Source organism: Chenopodium album, chromosome 9, assembly GCF_948465745.1.
Source record: "Chenopodium album chromosome 9, dcCheAlbu1.1, whole genome shotgun sequence".
In the NCBI taxonomy this organism is placed as follows: domain Eukaryota; kingdom Viridiplantae; phylum Streptophyta; class Magnoliopsida; order Caryophyllales; family Amaranthaceae; genus Chenopodium; species Chenopodium album.
Genome location: NC_137842.1, coordinates 7,866,360 through 7,878,365, shown reverse-complemented (window position 1 = coordinate 7,878,365; position 12,006 = coordinate 7,866,360). Strand labels below are relative to the sequence as shown.

At 34.0% G+C, this 12,006-nt stretch overlaps 1 long non-coding RNA gene across 1 annotated transcript; it reads right to left on the bottom strand.

The window, feature by feature from the left end:
• Positions 1–9,186: 9,186 nt before the first annotated feature.
• Positions 9,187–11,771, bottom strand: LOC145559510 (uncharacterized). Its single transcript, XR_014092741.1, has 3 exons — positions 11,024–11,771; positions 10,103–10,204; positions 9,187–9,304 (listed from the first exon to the last, which is right to left on the bottom strand). It is a non-coding gene; the product is annotated as an uncharacterized LOC145559510 (long non-coding RNA).
• Positions 11,772–12,006: the final 235 nt, after the last annotated feature.

Below are 12,006 nucleotides of genomic sequence, written 5' to 3'. Positions count from 1 at the left end.
ATATATATATATATGTATATATATATATATATGTATATATATATATGTATATATATATGTATATATATATATATGTATATATATATATATGTATATATATATATATGTATGTATATATATATATGTATGTATATATATGTGTGTGTAAGAGCACATTCAATGATAATAACATATGAAGCATTTTAAGTTATACGAAACAATTTATCTTCAAAATTAATAAATTAATAAATTACGTAAAAATATATATATAGCTAATTTCAATATAATGACCTATAAAAACCAATATTTGATTTTAACCATCTTAATTTTGGATAATGATAATTATGTTTGGTATTTTGGGATGGGGGATACGAAGTATTATGGAGGCAATATTGAGATTTTTGGGGTAATTGTTCATCCCTATCATATTCTTAGTAAAGTAATATGTATAACAATTTGTTTCATTTATATTAACAATTTTATTAAAAAGGTGTGTTCACACAAAAATTTATGAAATAATTGTTAATGTACATATTAATAATAAATTATTTTTTTTATTTGTTAGGGAAGTGGATGAATTTTTGAAACATTCGTATCTTTTTTTGGACAAAGCATATCAGAATTAGTGTTGTTATTAGGCTCGAAATGGTAGTTGCAGGTATAAGCGGACACTTTGTCAATATTTTCAAAAACACCGAACATTTGTTGTAATTTCAAAATTTACTTCTAAATGATCCACAGTTGAGGAATCTTCAAGTTTCAGCGAACAACAAAAACACACAACACCCGCTTTATAAACCTATGGAAATGGGCTGTTGCATCAAGTTTTGGAAGATACATTAGCACATTTCGATAGAATGTGCAGGATATGTTTGAAACACATTAGATTATTTTCTATGTTTTACAAATTAGAACTTTTCTTTTGATTTTTTTTTTATTTTTTAAATCATGTGCTCTTTTACAGGGACATACAAGTTTTAGAGACCGAGTTGAAATGATTGAGTATTATGATGACCATAATACAAAATTGATGAAACAATTTTATAAAGGTTTCAATGACTTTAAGAAAAATCTTACAACTGTTATATAAATTTATGTGAGGTGAGCAATTGTAGAATTTAGGGGATTTCTTTTGAGGTCACTGAAGTTATTCATGTTGGAGTTTTTTGAGATTTGATTTGCATGTTGGGGTTTTATGTGAGGGTGATTGTGTTCATGTACAGTTATTGTCGAATTTTAATCTTAGAAATATAATCTGTTAGAATTATATGTGTTGGTAAAATTGTAAATAGTATAATAAAACGTGTATGATTATATAGCTCATATGTTGAAAATTAAAATGTGTTTATTTTATTGAATTTAGCAGTGTGGTGCGTTATCTGAATTTTCTCTCCAATTTGAAAGTTTGAAATAAAGTAAAGTGTTAGCAATAGTCTAATATATAATTATTGGTTGTACAACTTGAAATGTGAATTTTCATGTAGCACCCAAGACAAAGCACTCATTGTTGATTCTTAATAAATTTTTACCTACCTTTTCTTTGTTGCTTATATGATATGATACTTTGTCAGCAATATTCTCTGGATCATTGGATTGCAATACTTGTCATTGCCGTGTTTGTATTGCTGTTACCATCCTATCTTATGTGTCTTGATCTATTGATTTACTAAACTTGTGCTGGATATTATTTTCTATAGGGATGCATAGATATAGATAAATTGCATTTGTAAAGTTGTTCTGCATTGTTGTTCAAGGTTTTTCATGCACATTTCTATCATATGACTGATTCTTTATACTAGATAAAATTTGTTAATATCTCACTCTTTTCCAAGTTGATAATTGAATATATCTTGTTTATCTAACGTAATGATAATAAAATAGTGTTCTCTTATCAACTTTTTATATACTGCTTGTCTTGTTTGCTTTTGAAGGTTCTGGAGAGATGACATCATTTCGAAGATTAGTAGTTGCATAAGCTAATCAAGAGAGCTCATTGGATAAACTTAGGCTCATTTTGTATATGAAAAACTTCAATGTTAGAGTTATTTTGTATAAGAAAAAGTACTATGTTTTGAAGGTATTGACAAGGTTAAGCAAGCTCGTGTATGAATGATTATATATCAATAAATTGAAATATTTCATGATTATGACTGAGTAGTTGCATAAGCTAATCAAGAGAGGTCATTGGATAAATTTAGGCTCATTTTTTATATGAAAAACTTCAATATTAGAGCTATTTTATATCAGAAAAAATACTATGTTTTGAAGGTACTGATAAGCTTATGTATGAATGATTATATATCAGTCAAATGAAATATTTCAAATTTATTGCAACTGATGAATTCTATATTAATTATGTCTAAAATAGACGTTATCTAATGGTCAAAGTCTATAATTATAATCATAAAAAATCCACATGGTAGTATTTTGAAAGATAATTGTTACATAAGGTAGGTTTTTGAAAGAAATATTTTATAAGGTAGTAATTTTTTGAAAATATTATGCTATCAAAGGTGTTTTTTTTTAAAAAATTTTCCTAAATTTAAAATTGGTACGCTAAAATGCATTAAGGCTATTCGATAAGGTCCTCAGTAATATACTAAGGCTACTCAATAATGTACTAAGACTGTTTGATAATGTCCTACAACACCAAAGGAGAATAATGTTTAAAATGTATATATAGTTTAGGCCCTAAAACCTAATACAAGAATCTAAGTTGTATATATATTTATACTCTCAGTTGATTACATCAACAAGAGGTTAACACCAAGCTGCAATGATTTTATTGCCTATTGTTTAAAAATTCAAACATTTTGTAAAATTTTATAAATGGAATATGTTAGATGTTTATTATCGAAAATGAATGAAATTAAAGACAATAAAGATAAAATTTGTTAGTTTAGATGAACTACTACGAGAGGGGGGGGTGAATGGTAGTAGGTTCCAATCGCGGACTTATGCGGAAATAAGCAACAAAAACATAAAGAAACTTAAAGCACACAACAAGTTTTACGAGAAAACCATCCAGTGCCTAACTGGAAGTAAAACCTCGGCCCTATTGGGACTTATAAACAAATTCCACTATAATAGGCAACTCTCCTAGTACAACCTATTACACAGACCTTTGCTTCGCAAGTTCCTCCTAAGACACTTGCTAATTGATAAGAACCTATCCTATCAGACCTAAGACAAACTCAGGCACCTTTTTCGACCCAATACACACTCAGGTTCCTTTCTCCACTGTGCAACCCAAGACACACTCGGGGTGACTGACTACCACTCGAATTTTAGAGAATTCAAACTTATACACTCAAACGTGAATTTAAGAGAATTTCACAATCTCACCCCAAAACCAATTACAACACAAAGACACACTCTAACACATAAATGGAAAGCTACACATGAAACCCGAAATCAAAATGATAAAGCTTAAACCTTTGGCAAACTTACTCTTAAGCACTAAGTAGTTTTCACGCTTAAAACTCTCATTTTTCTAAGCTGAATTACTTCTATATTTATAGAAGTTTCTCATCCCATAAACTAGGTTTTTCGCAAACAAGATAAGTTAAACAGATATCTAAACTTATCTTTTTGAAACCGAAACTAAACAAATTTAATTTCGTTTTTTATGAAAACCAAATTTTATCAAATTCGTTTTTTGTTAAAAGATAGAATTTTATGAAAAAGATAAAACCGAGTTAAACCAGATTTTAAAGGATAAAATCAAATAAATACTTTTTCATAAAACTTATAATTATCTTTTACGAATTAGTTTGTTTGCCAAGCTTTATCTAATTTCTAATAAGTTCCATGCGCAACAACCATTAATGGGTTTACATCAACCTATTAAACAAACTTATCTTTTATACAACTACAAGTTATGAAGTCCATCTTTTTCAGTTGATATCTTGATCTTTGCACTAATCCTTGGTTATTGTGGCTTACCCCAGCATTACACTGGAACCAGGTCGTTACAACCCGTTTTGAAGTTCCTGTTGAGAAACTTCGGGAAGTTCCATTGCTGGAACTCTTCTTCTGACTTTTACTTGTCCTCATGGATCTTCTAAAGTTCCTTTGTCCCAGTTCCTACTTCAGCCCTCAACGCCTACTGAACCTGCAAACATCACAACACTAGAAAATCCTTATTAAAAGGAAGTTTGCTCAATTCTTAACATCATCATCAAAACCTCATAAGGGTCAACAATTTCCCCCTTTTTGATGATGACAAACTGAGCAAACTCCTGAGGATAATAAGTAAAGAAACAGAAGGTTCATTTTTCATTTTTCATTTTTCCATTTTTTCTTTTTTTCATAGGTTAATTAAAGAAACTGAACAGAAATAAATAACAGAACAAAAAGAATGAAAAACAAACAGAAAGCAAGGAACAACCTAAAAAAATAGAGAAGAGAACAACCTTTGTTACTTACTCAAGTGGAACTAGAACAACTTCATCTTCCAAGTTTGCTCCTGCTTTTCCCCCTTTTGGCATTATCAAAAACCTGATTTTTCAAAGTTTTATTCATCTACTCACAACCCCACAGGCAATTCATCGAATGTGGGAAGCTGGAAGCAGCGCTGGCTAGCTCTCTTAAGCTAGTGCTTACACACAAATTTTCCTGTTTATTCTCAACAATGCATGCATATATATAGACAAAGTTCCATAATATTTAACAAAAGCCAACCATCCAGAGTACTTAAAATATTACAGACCAAGTTCCAAAATATTCAAAAACAAATAAAGTTCAAAAACATCCAAGGAAAACAGATCATTGTTCTAAAACCAACAGAAAATGGATTAAGTTAAAGGATGGATGGGATAGGCTGCAAGGGTGATCAGACATCAAGCGCTCTTATGATTTGCTCAAGATCTGCTTTGTTGTCTTCTTGAGCTTTCTTGAATTGTGCTTCCAGGCTTGAAAAGGCTTTCTGGAACTCCTTAGCTTGAGATGCATTGCTTCTCTCCATTACCTTCATCTTCCCTGCCATGTCAATGAGCTGTCCTTCAACCTGCATAAGTCTATTATACAAATTAGTGATTATCTCATCAGCTCCTCCATCTCCTTCACTTAACTCCAAGGGATCATTTGCACTTGTCCTGGCCTGAGTTCCAACCGAGAGCCTTCTGCTCTTCCTAACAGGACCTCTCGGCTGTGACTCCTCTTCCTTCCCTTTCTTCTTCCGCGCTTCATACTTCATAACAGCAAGGCTTAATCCCCTCAGAGTGGTTTCATTTATCACATTTTCTCCTTTCTCCCTCATACGCCCATGAAATTCCTTCAATTTCACACCCAAATCTTCAAATACAGAAGCAAGAATTGTAGCATATCCTATTTTTAATTCCTTTTCTTTACAGTGCTCTAAGTGTTGGAGCATGATTGTTGGGAAATTAATTTTAATTCTTTTGGACATGCAAAAGATTAAGGCCATATCTAAGTAGCACAATTCATTTTTCTTTTGAGTCCTTGGAACCAAGGACTTTTTAACCAAGTTGAATAACAATTTGTGCAAAGGAGAGAGATCATTGTGATTCATGACACTTGTACCTTTCCTACCACTCAAATAATTAATTATTTCAGTTTTAGTATGCCCTTCCACCTTCACAGTTACAGCCCCTTTCATATAAGTATCAAACCCCTCACATGGAACTTGAAGCAGAGTTCCTAGTCTAGCAGCATCAAATTCAACATCAACCCCATTCACTTTGCTATAACACACACCATCTTCAAATTCACATTCCTTAACAAATTCATCCATATCCAGAGGATATAAGTAATTTTTTGCTTTCACAGTAAACAAGTAATCCCAACCCTGAAACTTAAGTAGATCTAGAAATTTGAAATTCACCATTCTACACCATGCATCATTTATTCTATAGCCTACAACATACCTGTCATCCTGACTCTTCAAGGCTTTCTCATCTTCTTCCCCCTCAGAATCATCCTTTGCCTCTTCAGGTTCGTCCTCTACTTCACTAATTTGCTCGTCTTGCGATTTCTCCGTTTTTTCAGCTTTTCTTTTCTTCCACTCAGCAATTCGAACGAGGAAATTTGGGAGGCTTGTGGTAGAAGATGTAGCGGTTTCTTCAACGGCTTTTGGCTTGGTATTTTTAGGTTCTGATGAGGTGTGAAGTAATTCATTGGGAGGTTCCAGGTTAATTGGTTGTGAGCTCGCAGATTTGGTGGGTGATTGAGCTTCTTGGTTCTTAGGGTTTTCGTCGGCCATGGTTGATTGTGGTTTAGCTGTAAAAAAAATTTGTGGTTGAGAGAGTTTGAGAGGTTTAATTTGATGTGATTGTGAGTTAGTGGATTTGGTTGGGTGAGTATTTATAGGAGAGTAAATATGTGATACGGTGCTTTGAAGTTGAAGGGTTAGTTTTAGGAACAATGAATTTTATCTTGTTTTGAAGATTAATCTGGATGGAATTTTAATTCAAGACTTATCTTTTCACAATTTATTTAATAAAGAATTTTCCAGAAGATAATTTTTCTTGAAAACAGAATTTTAAAATAAAAATTCATGGAACAAGTCATATACATGTCTACATTGCCTTAAATAATATGTACAGTTTAAATGAGTGTTAATTTCACTAACCTCCAAGAGTTTACCAACGATGACATTCCCGTTATGTTTATCACACCAAGTTTGTGATATATGTTTTATTCTCCTAATTGATCTTGTAATTGACAATACCATATTTGGGAACTTCAGTTGCAATCAATTCAACTTGATCATCCCAAGTTCCAGTCTGATGTTCTCAAAGCGTTCTCTGCTCAAAGGCTTAGTTAGAATATCAGCAATTTGATTATTAGTAGGACAAAATTCCAACTTAATATAGCCTTTTTCCACATTATCTTTTAAGAAGTGATGTCTAATGTGGATATGCTTAACCTTAGAATGTTGCACTGGATCTTTAGAAATACAGATAGCACTAGTATTGTCGTAATAAATTGGAACACATTCAAATTTCAAACCAAAATCACATATTTGTTGTTTTATCCACATCATTTGTGAGCAACAAGCTGCAGCAGCTACATATTCAGCTTCTGCTGTGGACAAAGCAACTGTATTCTGTTTCTTGGAACCCCAAGAAACTAAGCATGGTCCAAGAAATTGAGTCATACCTGATGTGCTATTTCTATTTACTAGATCACCTGCATAGTCAGCATCTGTGTATCCAACTAAATCAATTGATTCATTTCTTGGATAGTAGAGACATAAGTCATCAGTTCCTTTGAGGTACCTAAGTATCCTCTTGACTTCCTTAAGATGAGATTCCTTTGGATTGGCTTGGAACCTCGCACATAAGCCTACACTGAATGATATGTCAGGTCTACTAGCAGTTAAATATAATAAGGAACCTATCATACCTCTCTACATCTTCTGATCTATACAAGTTCCAGCTGAGTCTTCATCCAGTCTGATGTTAGTTCCCATAGGTGTTCTTATAGTTTTAGAACTTTCCATCTTATATTTCTTTATGAGTTCCTTCACATACTTTTGCTGGTGAATCATTATTCCTTTCTCAGTTTGCTAAATTTGCAATCCAAGAAAGAAGTTTAACTCACCCATCATGCTCATTTCGAACTCACTACTCATAAGGTCAGCAAAATACTTCACCAAAGATTCGTTAGTTGCACCAAAAATAATATCATCTACATATATTTGTACAACTAAAATGTCAGTTCCTTTAGATTTTAAAAACAATGTTTTGTCTATTTTTCCTCTTTTAAAATCGTTATCTAATAGGAACTTAGACAACCTCTCAAACCATGCCCTAGGTGCTTGTTTCAGCCCATAAAGAGCTTTATCAAGTTTGTAGACATGATTTGAGAATTCTGGATCTTCAAATCCAGGGGGTTGTTCCACATAGACGTCCTCTTTTAATAAGCCATTTAATAATGCACATTTGACGTCCATCTGAAACAACTTAATGTCCATAAAAGCTGCAAAAGCAATAAGAATGCGTATAGCTTCTAACCTGGCAACTGGTGCAAATGTCTCATCAAAGTCTATGCCTTCTTGTTGATTGTACCCCTTGACAACCAGCCTAGCCTTATTTCTCACAATGATTCCATGTTCATCAAGCTTGTTTCTATACACCCACTTCAATCCAATAACTTTCTGGTGTTCCGGTCTAGGAACTAGGTGTCAGACTTTGTTTCTTTCAAATTCACTTAATTCAGCTTGCATTGCTATAATCCAGTCTGCATCTTGTAAGGCTTCATCACAGTTCTTTGGCTCCATGGTAGATAGGAATGAGTAAAATGTACAAAAGTTCCTTAGTTGGGACCGAGTCTGAGTTCCTTTGGTTATGTCACTCATAATCATGTCCACTGGGTGAGACTTTTGATGTTTCCAACGTTTAGGGGTAAAGTCTTTGATTGGATACAATCTTTCTGATTCAGCACCATTTTCTTCCGTCTCTTGATTCAGTGGCTCTGGATTATCATATTCTGGGTTATCAGGCTCTGGATGTTCCTCTTGAGGAACTTCTGTCTCAGTTGCTGTTTGATTTTCAGCTGTAGGATTCTTGTCTTGCTACTTCATGGATGCAGTTGATTCCTCATCAGGGTCATGTCTTCTTACCAACCCTATTTCGAAATCATCATCATCATCCTGTACATCAATCACATAGTCAGTTTCATCAAAAATTATATGTACAGACTCTTCAACACACATTATTCTTTTGTTGTAAACTCTATAAGCTTTACTATTTGAGGCATATCCTAAGAATACAACCTCATCACTCCTTTCATCAAATTTTCCCAAGTTTCTCTTCCCATTATTGTTTACAAACACTAGGCGAAAAAACCACTTAGCCACCGGTTCAAAACCCCCCTAAGCCACCGGTTTTGAACCGGTGGTCATTTGGGGGGTGGCAATAACCTCAAGAAAGGCCACCGGTTCAAAACCGGTGGCAAAAATGATTATTGCCACCGGTTAACCGGTGGTAATATTTATTATGGCCATCGGTTAACCGGTGGCAAAAACCCATTCCTGCTTTTTTTAAAGGGATTTTTGGCACCGGTTCTGTTCAAAACCGGTGCCAATAATGGCCAAAAAAACTAAAAAAAAAAATTATTTTTTTTGCATTTTTTTCAATTAAATTGATATATAAACACTAACATATATATAAACTTACATATTTTCATTAAAATAAGGCTGTAATATTACAATTTTGGTCCAAAAAAAAAATACAAGTCACTGTTAAATACAAGTCACACAAAATCACCAATGTAACACGTGGTGAGGCAGCAACTGCAGCAGCGAGCCTTGGCGAGGCAGCAACAGCCTTGCATATAGATAACATCTTCCAACAGCCACCTGCATCAACAAACAAAGATAAGAGATCTCGATGTGTGTATTAATCAAAGACAACAAGCAGAGCAATACTAATTCAATTTCAAGAGAGCCAAATTACACCAAGCATAACAATTCAATGTGATATTGGCTCCCTTTCTCTACCAGAAACAGGGTTAATACAGAAAGTCAAGAAAATCATAGACAGGAAATCAATTACAGAATTTCAGTTCAGCTTTAATTCAAGAAAATAAAACCACAGAGAAGGGTTAGACATTCCTAGGAGTAAAACTTGGCTCAATTTAATACATTTCTACGGAAATTTGGCAAGAATTATCCAGTGAAAGAAAAAAGTACTAAAGCCAAACCAACAAGTAAATGGATTCCAATGCATAAAATCCTCTCAACATTGAAACAATGAGTTAGCAGCTAGTCTGCCTGAGAGTAAGCTATCAACTACCAGTTAAGTTGCTCAGACCACCACAAACAATAATCAGCCTTGCAAAGTCATTTCAAATAGAGAGCCACATAAAGAGTTCACTGCATTACATAAGTTTCCTGTCTACTAGAAGAGTTTGAACTCATCTATCCTTTTAAAACATATTTGCACAATTTCCTAAATTAAGATGTCAAGTATTCAAATTCATCTTCTAATGTTCAATCATCCAATATCACAAAGATATAGAGAGCAAAATGGGGAGCTCATTTCACAAACAAGTGATACTAGAGCCACAAACTGAAAAGTTAAACTAACATGGTTTCCTATACAAGAATTTTTTAGACCAAAATGGACTAAATCAAACAGGAAAAGGGTTTATATACCCAGATATACGGTTAATTGATGACTCTAACATAGAGATCTCCATGGTTTCCAGATTGGGGCAGGAGATCGCAATGCAAGCCGGCATTGTTGAATCCATATCACTGCAATGAAACACAAAAGTTGATGAATATAAATCAACTCAAAAAAATTAGTAAATTAAACACATTACATTCAAAAGAAAACACAAGACAACACTAAGCATTTCTTTTTTATCAGAAATTAACAATCACAGGAGTCCTGCTTCTAAGACACCCGAGTTTCAGCTCGGGTACAACAACTAGCACAGAATTGAACTGATTTAAGCTATAGCAGTATTAAAAATAGCTTCACATTTTTCTGCTTCATCAAATAAAAACCAATTTCACTGAAAATCAATCTATCGTAAATTAAACTTAGCAAAGGTAACTCCCTCAATATACATTCACGCATCAGTTTTTGTTATTTAAATGTCAAGTTTAATTACAGCTTTTCAAAATCCCTAATCTCAACTCATGTTCAATCACACCAAAACATTTTGAATTTTCCTAGATCTTATCATATAGTGCTATATCTTTAAAATGTAACAATAATCCTTACCTCACATTCTTTTTTCAACTTGATCAGAGTATCAAGTAGCAAAATCATCATCATTATTACATCCAAAACAACCACAATCAAATAATACCCTAATTTTACACCGATTAATGTTGTTTTTATTAGTATAAACAGTAGCCATCAAACAAACATCAATCTGGGCAGCCAAATTTTGTGCAGTAATCACCTCCAACATTATACACAATACAATCACGCAAACCCTTACATTCATGCAACCAAATATCCATCACTAAAAAAATTAAACAAGCATTTACAGACAACAAAAACCCTAGCAATTAAAAAATAAATCTAATGAACAATAAAAAAAAAGGAAAGTAAATACATACCAATAACCAAGATCTAAAGCAGAGGACTCGAGAAGAGATAGAGAGATGGATCGCGACCACCGTAACCATCATAACCTTGGCGGACTCGAGAACAACATGTTCACCATGTTCATCGACCTCATCGCAACATAAAAATCACAAAAAAAAAAGTTAAATAAAAATCAGAAACCCTATATTTCAAATCGAAGAGGCGAAGAGCACATACCTTCGTGAAGAGATCCACCACCACTGCAAAGATGCGGCGCCGGTGAAGAAATAGATCCCTCACCTCGTCGCAAAAGAGAGAAAAGAAAGAACGGCGGCGGCGATGTGGAATGAACGACGGTAAGGTGGAGAAGAATGATAGAGGAAAGAACGGCGGCGGGGTGGAATGAACGGCGGTACGAGAGAAGAGATCTAAAGAGAGGAAAGAGAAGAGGGAGGGAGGGGACAAGAGAAGAGATCAGAGAATGAGAGAAGAGAGAGAAGATGAGGGAGGGGACGAGATTAGAGAAGAGAGGAAGAAGAGAGAGAAGAAGAAGAGGCTAGGGTTTGGGAAATAAAAGGGGTTTATATATGAAAAAAAAAATATGACCGGGTTTTTTATAAAAAGAATTTCCACCGGTTCAAAACCGGTGACCTTTAACATTTATGCCACCGGTTCGGTTTGAACCGGTGGCAATATAAATATGCCTAATCCCGCCCATTTTTTACCCCACCGGTTTTCGAAAACCGGTGGCCATTGAGCGGTGCCTTTTTGTATTTTTCTACTAGTGAAAGCACCTGCAACCAAAAGATCTAAAGTAAGAGATATTTGGCTTTCTTCCTTTTATTAGCTCATAAGGTGTTTTGTTGGTTATTGCTCGAATAGAGACTCTATTCAATATGTAACAAGCTGTGTTTACAGCTTTTGCCCAGAAGTTCCTAGGTAGTCCACTGGAAATCAGCATTGTTCTTGCCATGTCTTCCAAGCATCTATTTTTCCATTCAACAACTCCATTTTG